We start from the raw sequence: 21335 nt of genomic DNA on the forward strand, positions 1-21335 counted from the left end.
CTGCACAGCTGAGCCGACCCACGAGCCAGTTTCTGACTGCAAGACTGTCCTGCTCAACGGAGCTACGCCCGCCCTAGCACAGATCCATATTTCCCAAGCCAGAACATGCTGTCTCCTTGACATGAGAGTTGTGGCCTTCACCATCAAGCGGACACCAACTGCGTCCCATTCAACTGCTCTCTGGTGCGGGGAGACTTCTTTTTGATACCATGGGCACACCAAGCGTGTACCAGTGACCAGCGACCCTGAATGCCACATATTTCTGCGCATCCCACTCACGTTAGACCGCACAAGTGGTCCCGCTACATGCAAGTCTCCAGCCCCGAAGCATGCCACTCGAAGAGATTGTCTACTAGCTATCTGTGGGGCTGTTTTATCGCCCTTATGAAGGCGGCCACTATGGAAAATTAAACTATTCCTTTGACTCTGTTTCAAGATGGAGGATATTGCCGCCGAAACGTCCAGCTTATGCGAGGGGGAACAATAAGCCCAGTGTTATGGGCATTCCTGATTGACTTTTTCAAGTGATTCAGACACTATTGGTGGTTTGACCACATCTTTCTCTCCCCCTGCGACGTTGGCATATGATTATCAGAATTATTCTACATTTTTTGTAAAATTGATCAGTCAAATGTATGATCACTAGAACTTTCTAGGCACTGGAATAATTCATGATGCGTTACGCAATTTAATTCAATTTGACATTTATGCACCAGAGATTTGGAATCTGGTTACACCAAAAAAATAACAACCTTAGGTGCAAAAACTTAGAGATGTATCCACTATATATGTTATTAATTTGGTTTATGTTGTGAATTTGTTGTTCATTTTAACCACATCAGTCTCATAACCAATATATGATTGTTGTTGTTCCTCTGTTTATGACACCAATATATGCTTTCTGTCTTAGTTTAACAATGTATTGTCCATGTAGGTGCTGATAAGAATATCTCATTTTTTGGCTCAATACAATTAAGTACATTTAAGATACAGCCCCTTCTATGTGTGTGTGTTTTTCCTTCCTTGCCAATTTTATGGGCTACTAACTTTGGGATATATTTCTTGAGTATAAGTAGAAAGGCTCCCCAATATAACCAAAATGTGTTGCACCCTTTGAGGAAGCAATTGGGTCGAGTCTACTAGTAACAGTACTAACCATCTGTGTTCCTTTTGATGGGTCAAATGGTGGCAATGCTCTTGTAAAAATGCCCAATGGCTGCATCTAATAGCAGTAGCCAAAACCAAAGACTCAATAAAGATGTGGCAATTGCTAGGACGTACTAAATTCATAAAAGCGAAACAAGTGACCAGTTTAATTGGTGCACATGAATGGGCTAAGCACATTAAAACCTTTGACTACCCCGGTAGAACACATCAGGTGGAAAAATGTACTAAGAAAAGTTTTAAAATATTCTTAGATGAAGAGGCAATTGAGACAAAAATGGCCAAATTTAAGCATTCAAGGGTGCTGGGACCGAAGGCCTCTCTAATATAGTACTAAATAGGGCCCCAGAATACTGGGCTAAACTACTTTTCATACTATACACAAAAGTGTGCACATACATATTGATATTTATGAACTAAGTGCACATTATAGATAACCTTCTCTGGATGCATATACATGGTGGGAATATTTGGATAGGATTGGTAATATTGAGCAAGATTATTATCAGTCAATTCCCTAAGCGTATTGAAATACAGGGATTTTGATCTTTTCGACCTTATTAATAGTTTGTCGGTAGTGGTAAAGCATCCAGTATTTATTAATACCAAATGCTTTACCGCTGTGCACAGTTCAGAGTTACATACAACATGCAAAATCACCAGACGTGAAGTGTTTGAATGTTAGTATGCAGTAATCACGGCACACTGCATTTGGAGAATACCTAATTTGTAATTGTATTTTATTTATTTGTATAGCGCACTAGGCCCGAGGGCAACCAGGCGCTTGTCTTAAGGCACAGGGTACAAAAATGGCAATGATACAGTTACAGTTACAGGCAGAGATTAAGTTCACAGGTGAAAAATCTTATGGCACAAAAAGGTGTAAAGGTGGCTGTGGTACAGGCAAAATATAATACATTCTCACGCGAGGAAGTGCCCGTAATGCGGGAGTACTAGTGCAGGTTACTTAGGCTAGTAGTGGGTAGGAGGTGGACGATAGCCAGAGCTTAGCTTTATGTTTGAAAAGCGTAGCGGATGGGATGGTTCTGATGGACAATGGTACGGAGTTCCAAAGTTTGGATGCAAGAACTGGGAAACTAACACCTCCAGCCGTCTATAGGTTTTATTTAGGAATTGTAAGCGAGTGGGCTTGGGCAGATCTTAAAGCCCGTGAGGGAATGTACTGAGAGAATCGAGAGGTTAGGTATAAGGGGGCCAAGTTATTGACGCATTTGTGAGTGAGAGTCAGTGATTTGAGCGAAATTCTTTGGGCAACAGAGAGCCAGTGTAGGCTCTTCCTTGTGTCAGAAATGTGCGCTGATCTAGGAATATTGAGGGCTGCTCTGATAGCGTTGTTTTGGGAAATCTGCAATTTGTTAAGGTTACGTTGGTTAGTGCCTTGATAGAGTACGTTACAGTAATCAAGTTTAGACATAACCAGCGTCCCGGCGAGAGTAATGCAGTTCTGGGAGGAGAGGAATGGGGGGCAGGCTGTAATCAGCTTACATGTGTAGGCCGAGGCAGCAGCAACTGCATTCGTTTGTCTATTTAAGGTGGAATCAAGGTAGATACTAAGAGTTTTGGTCTCTTTAGGCACTTTGATGGGGTTACCATCAATGTTGAGAGTGCTGAAGGATGGGTCAAGCTTGCCAAGTCTTTGTTGGGTGCCGAGGATGAGGAGTTCTGTCTTGTCATCATTAAGACAAAGCTCGTGATGTGCCATCCATGCTTGGATGACTTGGTATATGTCATTCAGGGCTTTGGCGTCTGCAATGTAATCGCCCGTGATGGGGATGAGTATCTGGGTGTCATTCGCATAATTAGTGTAGGTGACACCCAGATAGTCAAGCACATCGAACAATGGTTTGGTAAATACATTGTAGAGCATAGGGGATACACACGATCCTTGAGGAACTCCACAGGGGACCGGAGATGGGTCAGCAGAAGCAATGGGTGAGAATACTCTCATGTGTCTATTGTCCAAGAAGGATCTGATCCAGTTAGTGGCATTTTCCGAGAAGTGAGCAGCAGATTTCAAGTGTTTGCATAGGATTTGGTGATTGACCAGATCGAAGGCTGCAGAAAGGTCCCGGAGTAGTAGTAGGGCTAGTTTGCCATTATCTTTTAGGTCCTCTATTTGAGTTTTCAGATCTAACAAAGCTGTTTCTGTCCCATGCCTGGGTCTGAAGTCAGATTGTCTAGTGCCGAGTAGGTTGTTGGTCTCCAGATACTTTTGTATCTGGAGGTAGGCCACTCTGTCTAGAATTTTTAGGAGGAGCGGGACCGTAGTGATTGGTCTGAAATTGGTCGGTATGGACGGGTCAAGAGTAGGTTGAGCTACTAATGTAGAAACCCTGAAAAAAATGATGCTATACCATCATATTGGAGGTTTTCAACTGCAGTGAAGTGAGGGAAAAGAAGCACAGGTGCATATCATTCACCACAAAAGTACAAAAAAGGCTCACACAACACACACACAAACCGACATGAAGGATGCTGGAATCCTACTGCTGTACCTTGGGAAGCTGTACCTACTGTTTGAGGGCGGGCGGAATGAAGCAATCCAGCAGCATACAGCCATACAAGGAAGGAGGGGAGTGTGCATGCCATTCATTCCCAGACTCTGATTGTCCACATGGGGACTAACTGACTCATAGATTCTGAGAACGGGGTTATTTAGACAGGCCCACCCTTATTTAAGTACTGCTGCTCATTGAGGGGGAGCTAGAAAGCCAAATAGGTCTGCTCACAGCCACACCCCCTCTATTGAACTAATGGCTGATCTCCATTTCCTAGCACATTTCAAAGCACAGTTGGCATGGTGCATTCCATAGCACTGCCAAGCTTCTCGCTCATCCTTACCCAGGTTTTGAGTACCTCTACAACATGCATCTGCTCACATATTACTGCCCACAACCCTGATTAAATACATGCAATGAAAGGACACTTCTATTGCCTTGCATAATTCCCTAATATCAAAGGGGCCCTGGACTGCACACATATGCTATTGGTGCCCCCATGCAACAGAGCAGGTCTTCAAAAACCAGAAACAACAGATTTTCCTGAATACCCTGAGGAACAGTGACATAGACATGATCATCACTCACTGCTGGGTATGTTTGTTTGTTTTATTCATTTATAATGCGCACCAGACCCGAGGGTAAGAGGGCGCAGCTGTACAGGATATGCGAGGCTTAGGATATGTTACCCAGTTCCACACATGATTCAATGGTACTGTGCAACCCAGATCTGAAATCACAGGTCCATAACAACTTGAGTCAAGCTGACCATTTTTAAGTTTTTAATACGAAACTGTTTTATTATTTTTTCAGAAAAATGGTTGAGAAACCAAACACAGTTGGTATACCATATTGCAAGAAAAACAAAGTGCCAAAAAAACAAATATGTCATAAAATCAAGAAAAAAGTGTAGAAAACTTTAGTACTCCTTGTGCTCTCCACCCCTTCGTTCAGACCATCTGGCCAACTGCGGATAAAGAAGATTAGCTGTTGCAAGTAATGTTTCACATGAAAATCAGTGGAAGTTATTAATTAACCAAAGGATTGATCATAAGCACCTCAATAGTGGCGTGGTTTCATTTTGGTCATGCAAAGTGGAATATCACTTGCATCAGCCCAAACAGACACCTTTCAATATTGCCGCCACAGAGCTCCGGTAATAAGTAATCCAGTTACTTCAGCCCGCAGCGACTTCAGATAGAGAGAATAGCATTGGGGAGCCCTCTGACAAGTGTATTGACATGTGATGCAAGGTAAGAGGCAGACGGAGGAAAACTCGAAGTAGAAATGTTTTCGGTAACTGTGCAGGCCACAGAAGACCGCTGACACATAGAGGTGATATGTTTTCAGGAGTTTTCATGCAACAGGGACAGCAAGTTCTTTTTTTTAAACTTTATTTTCAACAGCAACACAGACAGACAGCATGACGTTTTCAGATAGTAATAAATACAAGTAGCTACATGACATGAGTAGGGTCAGTATATTGAACAACAACAACCAGTTACACATTATGCCACCCGTGAGGGGAGGTCCGCCACCATAACTGACCCATACAGTTCCTCCTACCCATCAGATTGACTTTCTTCACGAGCCAAGTATGCACGGAACAGAACCCAAATGTCCTTAGGCCGGCAGGCCAAGGGTCACCATAGCAGTGAACGCCTCCTCCCTCTCATTTGTATAGACCAAGTCCATGAGCCATTCCTCACAGGTCGGGGCTAGCGTTGACTTACAGTGCTGGACAATGCATTTTTGGAATACAATACAAGCAAGGTTAAATAATCTTCTAGTAACTACTGCTACCTTACCTATATCCCCCAGCAAATATTTCAGTGGAGGCATAACAGGAGGAACCCCCACAATATAATTCACATTGTCGGCCACCTTCCGCCAATATAAACCAACGGCCAGGCATTGGAGTTGGATGGAGAAAGACCACACTTTGCACACGCCCCACTGACATCCATGGAGAATTTTGTGATTTTGGCTGGGGAATAATGTAATTGATTAAGTATTTTGAACTGTATTGGTCGGTGACCGGCATTCATGGACACTTCCTTAGTCAGTAGGCAGTACCGACTCCATTGTACATCTGTAAATTCAGTGCCTAGATCCCGCACCCATTTCTGACGGGTCTTAATCTTACACCCTTGCCCAGCCTGCATCAGACTGAGTTTGGAGATTGTGCACCTGTTTTCACCCCCATCAACAATTGCTGTGATGCATGCATGTGTCTAAGGTTTGAGCGGGAAGGACAGCCACAGCTGCCGGGCAGCAGCCTGGATGCCGTAATAGGGCAACAATTTTAAAAATCCATTGCCCAGTTTGCATTGAAAGTCCTCAACAGACACAAATCTACCATCAGGAAACAAGTCCCCAATCACCAAGTAATCTTCTACCCCCCACGCCCTATGTAGTTCCACCTTGTATGTTGGGGGCAGACCAGGTTAGTGCCACAGTGGGTTCCACCTATTGTAGGGAACAGTGAGTGCCAACATGCGATATACTCTAGCCCATGCATTCACTATAGTACGCACAGGATAAAATGAACAAGAATCCACATGCCGGTCGCTAAAAATCACTGACTGAAAATCCGTGGGAGCTACCCCATGCTGTTCCAGTGTCACATGAACCGCCCCACCCACAGAGGAGTACCAACACCTAGCAAAGTGCGCCTATGCCACTAAATAGTAGAGCCAAAAAAACAGCGCCACCAGTCCCCCCTGCGAATAAGGCTAAACCAACTGTTCCCAGCTAATCCTAGCCACCCCACACCCCCAAATCAATTCTAATGCAAGAAACCTCAGCTTCAGGCCAGATGGGAACATTACAAAAATAGAACTTTGGGAAGCACAATCATTTTGAGCAGCAAGAGCCTACCATATAGTGAGAAGGGGACCATGGACCATACCTTCAACTTGGCCCCAATCGTCGACAAGTATGCAGCATGATTGTCGGAATACAGGGATTTTTGGAGACTACAATATCCAAATATTTAAAACGCACAGGAACCCATTTAAACACAAGCAGATTGAGTGGGATAGTCATAGTATCTGTGAGCGGGAAGAGCTCAGACTTTTAATTCTATAGCCCTAATACGTAGTGCTCTCATGTTCTGTGTCCATGATGGGGCCCAAGTAAATGAGAGTATCCTCTGCATATAACAAGATAACCTGTGGGGGACCTGATATGCGAATACCCCGATGCCTGTGTACGTACCCCTCCCCAAACGCAGCACCTGTGATAGGTAGGCCACTCTGTCTAGAATTTTTAGGAGGAGCGGGACCGTAGTGATTGGTCTGAAATTGGTCGGTATGGACGGGTCAAGAGTAGGTTGAGCTACTAATGTAGAAACCCTGAAAAAAATGATGCTATACCATCATATTGGAGGTTTTCAACTGCAGTGAAGTGAGGGAAAAGAAGCACAAGTGCATATCATTCACCACAAAAGTACAAAAAAGGCTCTCACAACACACACACAAACCGACATGAAGGATGCTGGAATCCTACTGCTGTACTGGGAAGCTGTACCTACTGTTTAAGGGCGGGCGGAATGAAGCAATCCAGCAGCATACAGCCATACAAGGAAGGAGGGGAGTGTGCATGCCATTCATTCCCAGACTCTGATTGTCCACATGGGGACTAACTGACTCATAGATTCTGAGAACGGGGTTATTTAGACAGGCCCACCCTTATTTAAGTACTGCTGCTCATTGAGGGGGAGCTAGAAAGCCAAATAGGTCTGCTCACAGCCACACCCCCTCTATTGAACTAATGGCTGATCTCCATTTCCTAGCACATTTCAAAGCACAGTTGGCATGGTGCATTCCATAGCGCTCTCCAAACGCAGCACCTGTGATAGATTATTATTCGTTCAAACCTTAGCCATTGGCCCAGTGTAGAGCAAATGCACACAATTTATAAAATAATGCCCAAAGTAATAACGCCGAAGGACCATGAATGAATACCTCCACGACACTGAATCAAAAGCTTTCCCAGCGTCCCGGGAGGCCGCCATTGCCCTGGCACGCTGATTACTTTGGGAGAGGATGCAAAACAGCCGTCTGAGGTTAAGCACCGTGTACCTACTGGGTATAAACCCAGACTGATCCGGGTGCACAAGGTGGGCCATGTATGGGAGCATTCCGGAGGAAAGTATCTTAGCGAAAATCTTTGCATTAACATTATTTAAGGACAAAGGCATATATGACGCAACATCGGCTGGGGGCTTATTAGGCATCAATGGAACAGGTATGATAACCTCCCAAAGGGAGGGTGGCAGCTCCCCAGCTTCCATTGACTCCTTCTATACCAGTAGCAGTCTAGGTTCCAACGTTAACTTAAACTCATCTCCAGCATGTATTGCGCTCTGGCAAGTATGGTCCACCATCAGGCAGAGTAGCAGCAGATGTTACAGGTGCGGTCAATGGACCAGCATTCACACCACCTCACCACAATCAACCAGTACTGGCAACTTCCAAACCTGCCAGATATCAATGTGCCACACACCTCTAGGACTAATAGCCAGGCACTATATTAGTGTGCTGAACCCCAAAACCAACACATAAGGGTAAGGTTGCTCACCACCCCCTTACCACATGTGATGCTCAGCACAGAAGTGGGGAGGCAGACTCAAAGAAAGGATAATCAAACGTGCTAGTCTAACAGCTTCGCAGCCAGCGCCGTAAATATATTTTCTGGCAGGCAGAGGAGCTCCCACCAGAGATTGCTGGAGGTCTCGGTCCCGAACACAGAGGCCAAGGAATGGAGATTACCCCCAGCTGACCCCAACAATGTGGTAGGCCTCCTCTCCCAGAACCTTGTGTAGTGCCAAAAGCTCCGGCGGGTGGCAGGATGAATGAGGTGAGCCCTCCAAGCAGGCCACAGCAGGATTGATACGCCGAATCACAGCATGTGACTCCTGCTACTCACCGGCAGCTTCACAGCAGGCTGATGAGCACATCGGGGCTCCACCGTCTGCCCAGTGCCAAATCTCACCGCCTGTCCCACACCCACAGGCGTGCATGAAGCCGGGGAAGTCGAGTGTTGATAGCCCCCAGGTGCCCACAGTCACACTCAGCCCAGGATGTGGCAGGGTCGTTTCAGAGGGTTGTCCATACAAAGCGGCCACCGCCAGCTCCAAAAATCAGTCTGGACCTGCCCCACCTTGTAAACCGGCTACCGCTGCCATCAGACATACATATAATGTGCCAAATGTTAAATTCTCACAAGCTAGATTTCGTCGGGTGAGTAGCCTGGCGCTCAGGCGGCCGTCTCTTCTGCTGCTCACCAGCGTCCCAGAGGGACATCAAGTTCTAAAATTCCAGAAAATGCACGCTACCAGACTTCAGTTTTTGATACAGGAGGGTGCAAATCTGTGCATTAGAACACTTTTAAACATAAGTAAGTTACAATGACAGTGTGATTAGTTAATATGGCAAGAGAGGCAACGTTATGGGTCATAAATCTGACTTTGTTTTTGTAAAAAACATTTGGTTTTGGCAGATCAGATTCACGTGGCTTTGGCAGTTACCTTTTTTAACCATATAGAAGGACTGGATATTCAGCTGACAAAAGGTATGTGCTCCGTCAGTAGGTTTAGTGATAGTGGCACTCTTGTGAGGGATTCTCTTGCCATTTGGAGATACTTAGGTGCTGATTGGATTATATCTGGATTTTTACATATTGTTTCCTACTGATTGGGTGCACACAAGAGGACTTGTATTAAAAACAAGCTCTGTACACAACAAGATAAGGTAGTGTATAATACTCAATACTACCGCAACAAAATTAAGTAGTTTTGAGGGATAGGTATACATTAATGCCTGTTTTCTATCACGTTACTCGCAGTTCTAATATGAAGAAATGAGCGACCAGAAAACTTGTTGAATAAAGAAAAACAGTTATAGTGTTATTAATTTTGTGTGGGGGTACATGCCACTCCGACTATCTTGGTTTATTACAATTGAATTATGTTCACATTGGGTGATTATGTTAAGTTGGTTCTCCTGAGGAAGTTTCAGTACTGTTGAGATCTAGGAACTGAAACATGTATTTCTTTTTCATTTTGTCTTTCAATTCAATGCAATCTTTATTAATTTCGGATTTCTTTATTTGTTATAACACCAAATAAAATATAAAACTAAGTACAAACACCATCATACATCAATATAACATACCTTACACATTATTTAAAATAGTCGCCATCCTATCAAGTGCTCTAAAACATAATTATATAGATTATACAAAAATCCTTCATCACTGCAGTCCATAAGTCTCATAAGTCCATAAACTGATCTAATACAGGATCTCCACCTACTCCCACCTAGAACGAGCACACCTAGACACCTGCTCAACTTGCTCTAAACTGAATGTGTATCTGAATAATTGTATAACAAGCGTATAATGTACTCCAACCCCTAAGTGTATGCATGTATACCTGAATTTTGTTATCCCCACATGTATACCTGAATTATGTTATCCTCACATGTATGTAACCTTTCTGAAACTAAGACTGCCAAAAGTAACAGTGCCACAATGCCTCTGGGCTGTATGTGCGCTATACAAATGCAAAAATAAATAAATAATTGAACTAATTGCATCCCAATAACATCTAATAATTTTTTGCTCTAAAATAATAATTTCAAAACCATTAACGAAAATCCAAATAACATGGACATAAAAATAAAAAATTACCCAAATCCTCAACCCTGTTCTGATTACAGAGATAGTTCCTCGACGTTACCTTGCAATCCCACCTCGTCCTTTTTTTCAGGAGTAATAAATTCAGCCTTGTAAAAATTATAAACCTTCTACAGGGCCCAGATCTAACTGAATAAATCTCACTGTCCTCATGGTTAAAGTCTTGTGAAGCAGTAAAAAGAGCAAGCAAAGGCAGTGAACATGCCATCGCAAGATTTATCTCCAAATCATACCTCCTTGCTTACTGTTTACCACCTTAACAATGCTCAATGAGGTGTGATAAGCAAGACAGTCCTTGTATGGAACTTTCCACCTAGTCAGTAGGTTAAATCCCTCGTTATAGCGCTGATATTTAGTCATTGCAGAGGATCCCCTGATTTCCCCTACCACCTTCTTTAAATTTGGATTAGATGGTTGTCCCATGCAGACTTTTAGAAAACAGCTAACAAACCTTGATTGGGCCTCTGCCTCAAATGATGAAATCCTCAATTCCAACCACCAACCACCATTTGGTGTACCTTGTGGGCGTCCCACTCATTTCTTCAAGATTTTGTTCTGAGGTTTTTCCAAAACAGTACAATTGGCAAAGCCCCGGGTCTTACTCCTATAGGTCATCAAAGTGCAGACCTTAGCTTTACATTCCTCCAATCATTTATCATGCATTTGTCCACCATACACATGTTAAAATCTTAAAAGGCTGCTTAGCCTAGCTGTAGCCTTCTCGCAATTGTTGCAATGTGCCTTAACCATTGCCCGTTCTTGGTAAAAATATACCTAGATAACAGTAAGAGTTCACTACCTCAATAATTTCTCTACCAAGAGACCAGGTAAAATCAACTTTTCCCTTACCAAAGACCAGCATTTTGGTGTTCGATCTATTTAATTTCAAGCCATGGGCAGAGAAATATGTCTCAGCATACAAAAGGCTACGCTGAAGGCCCCCAGGGGTTTGAGCAATCAAAGCAGTATTGTTTACATACATTAAAAAGCTCAAATTAAAGCCATTCAAAGAGGAGGCAATCACCCCGTTTCCCAGATTAAGTGGATTTAAATCGGACAAATACAAAATAAAAAGTATTGGGGCAGGGGGCAACCCTGCTTTATGCCTTTATTAGTTGGAAATAGTTTTGACAGAAGGCCATCAGACGGGACACACACTGACGCATGTGTGTCCCTATAGCAAAGGTAAGCTACCAGCACCGTTGTTACTGGACTGCCAAACTACGAGTTCTGCTCCAGCACCCGCCAGCAGACCTTGACGGGTGCACCGGAACCATTCATGAATAGTGTTGGTGCATCTGGCCTCCCCATTCCCATTGAGTAGTAATCAGGGGAGTTGCTAGGTCTGGAAAAGACCCGGGGCTAAGCTGATGTCGGAGCTGTTGGGACTGGGGGCTAGCTAGTCTTTTGGCTGTAGCTCCTGAGATTCTATCCGGGGCTACAACCAAAAGATCAGGGGCTATAGCCCCCCTTAGCCCCCCCTAGCAACGCCCCTGGTAGTAATTACTGCCACCCGACAATGGGGATGTACCGGGTCTGCCGGGGCTGTAATGCCCCGGTACGCCCCCATTGCGAGGTGCTGGTAAATTCATGACTCGGGAAGCAGCCGTGCCGGTATTTACCGGCAAGGCTACCGCCACGGTCATAATGACCCCCAGACTCCTGCAGAGGTAGGATGTAGGAGGGGGAGATGATTGAAGGGGGGATGGGGAAGCAGGGTAGAAGAGTCAAGCAAAACAGGCAACACCTGTATGCGAGAAGGGGGGGTACAACGGAACATCACAGGGGGACGAGAGATGGATAACCTAATTGGTATTTGAAGAAGTATATGCTTGCCAGTCACAAACTCTCCCTATTATGATATAGCCAACCTTCATTGTGCCTTCTACTGGTGATCGATGCTATCAATTAGCGCTGGATTGAACACCCTGTTTCCTTTGAACTTCTGCTGACAGAAAATCATCTAACAATTTCAATCCAGTTTTTATGCAAGCTTTCATCAGCCTGTTGGCATCAAGAACTTAAACCAAACCTATTACCCAAACATCTCATAAGTTCAGTCGGTTCTTCAAACTCCAAATACTAGCAACAGTGAGCTCGGCCCGGTGTGCTTATCAGGGCCTATTTTTGACATTGGAAACCCCTTTTTAAGTGGATTGTAAAATGGTGAGAGAACATTGATGGCTCATTAGATGTTATGGAATAAACGATAGATACATTTGGGAAGGAGAAGGATGGGGAAATATAGTGTGGTTTGGGTAAACTAATTTCAACAATGGGGGTTTCATTTGGCATGATTGTTTAGAACCATTTGGATTTGAAACTGCAAATTGTTTGAAAGATGCAAACCCTAATCCAAACTGCCCGAAGAGGTCAGAGTACCAGTTGACTTGACCCAATTTGAACATTTAATATTTATTTCTGTTTTCACTACATATATCTCTATTTTATTACATTTTTATATTTAATGTAATATTTAACTTAGTCTGCTCTATGATTTTATTAGTATTCAAACTATTTCCACCTGATGCACACCAATGGTTCAAAATGGTTAAACCCGAGGTGATCTAGAAACAAGGTGAATCAAGCATTTTGCAGGTGTGTTAGTATCCACGTACGAGTCAGCTCTAAAGTGGTACAACTGATTAGTACTGTTGTTTTAATGACTTGAACCCTGATTCTCGTCAAACACTTTAAGGCTTTCCCCACCACTTATATTAGAGTGGGCCAAAGTTATGTTAACTTAAAACTAAAAAGAACAGTATAAGGTTATCAAATATGCCTGATCCGGAAAGGCAGTGCACACTACTTATCATTCCATAAAATAGTGATGAAATGTAAGGGTGTTATCCTGATTAGATGCAGGATTGATAAATAGAAAAGAGGAATAGTAGGTGGTGATATGTGGAGAAAGTGGTTGTGATGCATCAACACGTGTGCGTTCAGGGTGAAATAATAATTCAGAAGTGCTCAGTATTGATAATTAAAGCTTGAGCAGTGAGGAGAAGATGCAGTGGAGATTTGCCTGGTTTTTGTAACCCCTTAAATGCTAAGGGCATCTACGCTCATCCTAAATTCCCATAAGGAATCATTGTAGGCTCGGCCCACTCCTACACTTAAGTGTTAAGGGTGTAACTTCTAAAGGTTGTTGGAAAGCAAGCAAAGAGTTTGCAGGAGGCTGGAGGAACGTTGTTTCGGAGTGGTTGAATACAGGAGAAGGAGTTTGGAGAGATTGGGGGCAAGAGGTATTGAAAGAACATTGGGGGGAATGAGGCGAAGTATAAGGAGGTGGAACGAAGAGAACATCAGGAGGTTGGTTGGAAACAGCAGTATGTGGGTTGGAAATAGGAGGAAGATGAGGGAAAACATGAGATGCTAACGAGGACCTACCTATTCAGAGCAGCAGAGCAGGAAGGAACGAGAGGGCATGCTTGGCTCAAGGCAGGGGATAGAGCTGAGGCCCTGATAGAAAGGGGTCAAATCTACAGTGAGGGGGGGCACGAAAAGGACGAGATGGATAAGCAGGGGTAGAGAGGTGGGAAGAAGGAATCCAGTACCCCACTGAAAGGAGGTAGGGCAATCCATTACGGGCCACCTGTGAAAGCTAGGGAAGGCAAACACAGTTTGTTCTGCCTGGTAGAGAACGGTAACTATTATCTACAGCTTTTGCAAAAGACCCAGAGAAGTCTACAGGGGCTTATGGGTGTATGAGGAGGTGGTCATATTACTATCAGCCAATGCTAAGCAGGAAGGCACAAAAAGAGAATACTTGTAGACTATGAGTGACAGGAACATACCGCCGAAAGGTTGTGAACTTTATTGTCCCTATTGGAACCTAGATCTAGGCTAGCCTATCTTTTTTGTAATTTTGTGTTCTGCCCGGAAATAACTTTTGTCTGTTTAAAACAATAAAACGAATTTTAATGCTGAAATGCCCCATTCCATTCGGAAAATGCTAATCCAGTCCTGGGTTCAGATTAAGCATTCTGGGATTTGTAATTCTCGGTTTGAAATGTGTCAATCCTGGACTACAACTCTTAGAATAAAAATGGAATGCAGCATTTATTTTTTTTAAACTTTTATTTTTGACGGCAGAGGAACACAGTAGGCACATACATTAAGGCATCAGATGTACATAGCAGGCATACTTTGGAGCAATACAATGGTCATAATACAGTAACCACAGCAATATCAACAGTGCATCACATAAGAAGAGAGGGTGTGGGATTTCAAGCTGTAGGAGCAGTACCTGATGGGGCAGGGGTCAAACCAGACCTGGGTGTACTTTCACCTTGGTTGTTAAGATAGGAGTTGAATTCGACCCAGATGTTCTTGTGGCGAGAGTGGGTGTGGAGCATGGTCAGGTATTCCTCCTCGCAGTTACCAGACCAAGTGAGCAAGCGTAGCCATTTCTGGAAGACCGGGGGGAGGAGTTTTTCCAATTCTGGAGTATACACTTTTTAGCTATCATACAGCTTATGTTCAGGAATTTAGCCATACGTCTGGTATCATCTGTTCTCCATGCTCCAAACAGGACTGCTAGGGGGTCGGGATCAATCACAGTCTCAGTAATTACAGTGAGTGTTTCTAAAATGCTTTCCCAGAATTCAAGCAGCTTGTTACAGGTCCAGAACATATGTAAGTGATCCGCTTCCTCCGCCCCGCAACGGGGCAGGGGTGGAGAGTGGTGTGAGTGAACCTCGAAGTCCTGTGTGGGGTATAGTAAAGCCTGTTTAGAAGTTTATTTTGCATGGCGCGGTAGCGGAAGTTGAGGGAAACCTTTTGAGTGTGTAGGCACATTTTCTCCCAAATCTGGTCGGTTATTTCCAGGCCCAACTCCGCTGCCCATTCATCAAGTGCCCTGAGAGGCAGAGTCGGGGCAGTGTCCTGTAGAATCTTGTACAGTGAGGAGACAACGCCATGTGCGCCGCCCGAGTTGGCAATGTATGAAATCGCCGGGTTATCTGGGGGCTCATCTGGAAAGGAGGGCCATTTGCTGCGAAATGCAGCCCGAAGTCTATAATATTGAAGGGTCTCCAAGGCGGATCTGGTGTGCCCCGGTTTCCACGTCTCGGGGTCAATGAACCTGACATCGGGGTAGAAGTCAAACAGTGCCTGGTAACCCAAAGCCCCCCAGTGATGTGCCAGAGCAGTGTCATGTGTGGGTTCCAGACCTGGGGAAGGCCCACACGGGGAGCCATTTATAGTATGGGAAGGACTCAGTTGTAGGGTACAGCAAACAGGTCCAGGCCCGAAGGGTCGTGTTGATTGGATCGATAGGAGAGTCAGGTGTATAATGCTGGTGCAGTATAAGGGACATTATATTGATGTCAGCAGCTGCTAGCCTCTCCAATTTAACATGCAGACGCGTTGGAGAGCCAGGGTACCAGTGAGAGGCGTGTTGGGCCTGGTCCGCAGTCCAGTATAGTATCAGGTCAGGAGCCGTGAATCCCCCTTGCTTGTATGGAAGCACCATGTCAGCCCACTTCTTGCGCACCGCGCCAGAGTGCCATTGGAACTGTGCACATAGCTTGTGTAGTTTGGAAAAGTAATCCCTCCCAGGCCATACAGGTATGTTACTAAAAGTGCAAAGGAGCTTGGGAAGTAGAATCATTTTAATGAGGGAGAGCCGACCAGCCATGGATAATGGGAGAGTACGCCACCGTGAGATTTTCGTCTCAACTGTTTGTGCTGCCGCCAAGTAGTTATCGGTAAGCAAGGCGGGTTTAGTTAAGGATATCTGGACACCCAAATATCTGACACCTTCCAGGGACCATTGGAGAGGGTACTCGGTGGTGGGTTGTTGGGTAGATCTAGTGAACGGGAACATTTCAGACTTTGAGTAGTTAATTGTGAACCAGGAGTGGGTGCCAATGCGAGTGATGTCTCTTAGCATGGCATCAAGATGGGTAGTGGGATCTCTGATGTATAATAGTACATAATCTGCATATAGGGATATAATTTCGGGGTCATCTTTCAATCTTATCCCCTTGCGGGCATGACGTGCACGGACATAATCCGCCATTGGTTCTATTACTAGGGCAAAGAGGTTCGGGGAGAAGGGGCATCCCTTTCGGGTACACCTGAAGAGTGTGAACAGGTCAGATATCAAGTTAGCACGCACTCGCCCCACAGGGGAGGCATATAACAGTTTAATGTACCCAATCATGTTTGGGCCAACGCCCATTGTCTCAAGCACCAACCACATGTACCTCCACGAGACCATGTCGAAGGCCTTCTGAGCATCTAGGGTGACCGCCACAGCCTGTGCATTCTGGTCAATATGGGACATTACATTAAACAGCCTCCTGATATTATGGGATGTGGCCCGCCCAGGGACAAAGCCTGCCTGTTCCTCATGAACCAAGTATGTCATGATGGGCAAAAAATGATTCGCTATGATTTTTGCAAAGATTTTTGTATCAGTTCATGAGGGAGAGAGGTCTGTATGACCCACATTCGTCGTCAGGCTTACCAGGTTTGAGCAATACCGTGATTACAGCTTCACGCAAGGAGGGGGGAAGAATGGAAGTACGGAGTGCTTCGTCCCAAACTTTGAGCAAACTGGGGGCCAGTATAGTGATGTGTTCCTGATAGAATTCAGTGGTAAGCCCATCAGGGACCGGCGCTTTACCCTTAGGCAAGTCTGAGATGGCTGTGACTATCTCGTCCATTGTGATTGGGGAGTCAAGTTGGTGCCGGGTGAGGAGGGAGATAAACGTGGTGGCGATCTGGTCAAAGAGCTCTCGCATGTGTTGTTCGGTGTGTTCAGCAGGCTGGGAGTAGAGGGACCTGTAAAATTTGGTGAATGTGTCTAAGATTTGTTGGTCAGCCCACTGTGCGTTACCTTGCTCGTCTTTGATGGAGGTGATCTGGGCCCGGCCAAATTCCCCTCGTACAAGTGTTGCTAATGTTTTCCCCGGCCTATCCCCCTCACCATATTTCCGGGCGGCCTGCGGGTGGCTAAAGTATAAGAATTTGTTGGTAGCAAGTGCATTGTATGTCTGGAGTTCTTCGCTAATTTGGGCGAGTATGGCGGGGTCAGCACCAGTGGAACACTGCAACTCCAGTTGTCCCAGTTTGGCCTTGGAGAGATCGAGGTCGGCTCTAATTGCTTTCAGAACTCCAGCTTCCCTGGAGATAGACATACCACTAATGTACATTTTGAAGGCGTCCCACCTAAACCCAGCAGACGTGGCCTGGAGGGAGTTGTGCTCAAAGAAGGGCTCAATGTCAGCCAGTTTTTCAGCCTTGACCACAATATCCTTGAGGGCTTTGGATTTAAAGCGCCAGGTGCTGAATGTCGGGACAGGTGTTCCCAGCTCCACAGATAATGTGATTGGGGAGTGGTCTGACAATGTGTGAGGTAAGATCCGAGAGCCGTCAACCCTGCCCATGATTTCTCTCGAGACAAAGAACAGGTCTATCCTGGATGAGCTAGCGTGCACCGACGAGTAATAAGTATATTCCTGCTGTTGGGGGTGTAGCGTCCTCCAGACATCACAGATGTTAAGTGTCCTAATGTGGCTGTGTAACCTGCGTGCAGCGCTAGATAGGGATCGGGTAGCAGTCCCAGTTCTAGTTCTGTCCAGGCCAGTGTCTAGAATAAGATTCAGGTCCCCTCTCCCCATATAACCTGGATTCCAACATAGCCTAGTAGTATGGTGGTCACAGTGTCAAAAAACTCAGGAGAGTCCACGTTAGGGCAGTAGGTGTTGACAAGCAGATACTCCCTGTTGACCAGCGTGCAGTGTAGTATGATATAGCGCCCTTCGGGTCTATGTAGTTTTTGTGTAATACAAATTTAATAGATTTATGGGTCATCACCCTGCTGGACTGGGTGAAGTAGAAGGTGAAGTATCTAGCGGGGCCCCATGATGGCGCCATGATCCTAGGCATATGACCGATGGAGTGCCTTTCCTGTAGGAATAGTATTTTACAGCAATGCCTATTAGCATACGCCATAATGTTACGGGCCTTGGTATGATTGCTCAATCCCCGGACGTTCCAGGACATTATGACAGTAGGCATTTCAGCAGTTTTCATTTAGTCCCATAATACCTGTCTAGTGAACATCCCAGATCCACCTATTGCGTGAGCTCCAAGAGTTGAAAATGGAAGTGCGCTTGTGCCTCTTCATTGCGCGTACCGTGCAACCTTGTGTGCCTTTTGGAATAACACCCCATTCCCTCCCACCACCCTCACCACCAACCCAAGATTAGTAGTATGAACATCACCCACCCTTACCTGCACACAGCTGAGCCTTCCCCAACTTGGCCCAGCCCGTATAAGAGCCCAACTGGGGCTAAGCCATAACAGAGGTGTATCTAAAAACAGTGCAATCGAAGTGGGGTGCATGATTGCCGTGCACTAGCATGCTTGGAGCCATAATGGTTCCGTTACAAAACAAGCAGTTTTAGCGGTCGTGTAGTGCTTGCCCCTGCATCTTTAAATGGGGGCTACATTGGAGTATTGCATTTTGAACAACAATAAACAATAAGTCTGATGAGGATAAAAAGTTCAGAATTGCATTAGCTCAGTGGTGTGTATCCCCAAGATGCTAGGTGAGATGTGTACAGCAGAGCTTTGTAGCAGGATAAATAAGGAAACAGGGTTAACTGTAGGTGAGACCAATGTCTGGTAAAATTCTTGATTCACATATGAGTACGACATTTAAAGGATTCGGGCCAATTTTAGAGTTCAGTCATTGGCCATGAGGTCGTCAGCGGGAGGTTGTAGGGGAACATGTGCTTCTATGAATTTCACCGCCTCAGATGGCACCGTAAAGAAATACAGTTTGTTGTTGAATGTGAACTTTAAGCGTGCGGGGAACAGTATGGCGTAAGGGATGTTCCTCTCTCTGAGCAGTTTTTTCACTCCGAGAAATTGGCGATGCTCCTGCTGTACTCCAGTCGAAAAGTCGGGAAAAATTCTGATCACTTGCGATTCCATTCTAAGCTCTCCCTTTTCACGTGCAAGGCGGAGAATCTGGTCACGGTCTTTGAAGCTCAGAATCTTCGCAATGATGGGCCTCAGGAAGTCACCTGGTTTGGGGCACGGCGACAGCGCTCTATGCGCTCTCTCAATGGTGAAGAAGGGGGACATGTCAGGATTTCCCAGTAGATCTTTCAGAAGGTTCTCAACTGCCAGTTCGAGCCGGCCCTTCAGTGCGTTCTCCGGGACTCCAACAATACGTATATTATTTCTCCGCGATCTGGATTCGAGATCATCACATTTGGCTTTAACCGACTTCATATCAGTGACCAGAGTGGACACAGTGCCCTGTAGTGTAGCTATATTGTCCTCATTGGCTCCGATCCTGTTTTCAGCTTCCGTGATTCTCGTTCCCTGCTGATCTAGCTTGGCTCTGAGTGACGCCACGTTTGCGTTGATGTCATCCAGCTTTTCATGGAAGGCTGCAAAGTTTCTAGCCATTGATTCCATCATGACCGTCAGGTCTGTGGCCGGTACCTCTGCAGGGAGCGTGTCGTCTACCTGATCGCCTGATGTGTGGGCCGAGTCAGACCCTAGGGTAACTTTAGCAAATTTGTCCATGGCTCCGGTTTTGTTAGTGTTCCTGGATCTGTTGGACATCGTGGAGGATGGTGACTGAACGCTCGGTGCTCGGAGAATGATCTCATGTGAGTATTTTAACCAGGAGGTCGTGTGGCGTAGAGGCAGGGGGGAAGATCCACCACGAGCACCTCAGTAGGGGAGACACGAGTTAGCGGAGCAGGTCAGTAGCCGCAGCATTCGTACAGACAGTTTTAGACGAGGGCGGTAAGGCCACAGGTGTCAGGGGTGTGTGCATATACTGCCAGAATAGTTCCACCACGGTGAATGAAGCCGAGCCACGAGCAGGTCACAGATTCAATGCGCCAAGTAGGGTGGGCAATAAGAGCGCAGAGTCAGAGGGAGCAGCCTTTTTCCCTTTCTTATTTCCCTCTTTTTTCCCCCTGTTTTAAAAAAGAAAGTTCAAGGGACTTCATTCAGGGAGCAGCCGGGCCCACGTTTCAAACCGTGAACGGCTCCTCATCTGAGGATTGACTTGATAAAAGACTGGGTAGTGATGTAATACAGACAATGTCAAGTGATCTCTCAAAGCCACGCTAGTGCAGAAATGCTGAGCTGAAAGGCGAGTAAAGTGACAAGGAGAGGGCGTCGTAGTGGGAGCACCCGTTGTTGGGAACAGCTCACTTGTCAATTGCCCAGCAATGGGGCACAGTTCTGTTAGGCGAGGGCTTATGGTGCCTGGAGCCAGAGACAGAGGAGGCAATGATTAAGGAGGCAAATAGAGGCCAGCCGGGGCGACACACATCAATGGCACATCCAGGATGCAGACATGGTGACTGGAGCAGAGTGAGTATATGTTGATGTTGTCCCAGGGCCTCAGAACCACGGAGATCAGTCTCTGCTAGGGAGTGGGAGGCAGCAGTTAAGTTAAAGGGGGATCAGTGGAAGTCCACGCGCAGCAGTCCCTCCAGCTCCTCACTTGTAGCGCGGCCTGCGATCCAGGCCGCAAGTAACTGGATCCTCGGGAGGCCCTTGGGGGCCACCCGTGATGAACAGATGGCACGCGCAGTCCCTCGGATGCGGCTACGCGACTGGGAGAGCCAGGAGACGTGCCGCACCAGCAGCAGCACGGCGATGTGGGTGTAGGGTCACTGGGGGCTCTCCAGACACCAGGCTCAGCCAGAGGGGAGCCAGATGAAGCACCGCCGGGCGGCCCCAGTGGTAGCATGGGGGCACGGGCCAAGCTCAAACAGGGGCAGCCGGCACGCACAGCGCGGGTCCCCAGGCGGCCAGGCCCAGCAGTCACAGCAAAGGATCAGGCAGGCGAGTGGAACAAGTTGAAAAGGCGCGGGGGTACAGGCAGAAGCAGGTGCCACACGGGGCCGCCGCGCGTATCCACAGTCTTGAGGGCCGGCCCGACCCTGCACAGAGGCAAGA

At 46.0% G+C, this 21335-nt stretch overlaps 1 protein-coding gene across 1 annotated transcript in view; it reads left to right on the plus strand.

Moving 5' to 3' along the window:
* Nucleotides 1–21335, plus strand: part of ABCD2 (ATP binding cassette subfamily D member 2) — a 427364-nt gene that overhangs the window by 53279 nt on the left and 352750 nt on the right. The window lies entirely within an intron of this gene.

This window comes from Ambystoma mexicanum, chromosome 12 (genome assembly GCF_040938575.1).
Source record: "Ambystoma mexicanum isolate Mex_15411 chromosome 12, UKY_AmexF1_1, whole genome shotgun sequence".
NCBI classification, from domain to species: Eukaryota; Metazoa; Chordata; class Amphibia; order Caudata; family Ambystomatidae; genus Ambystoma; species Ambystoma mexicanum.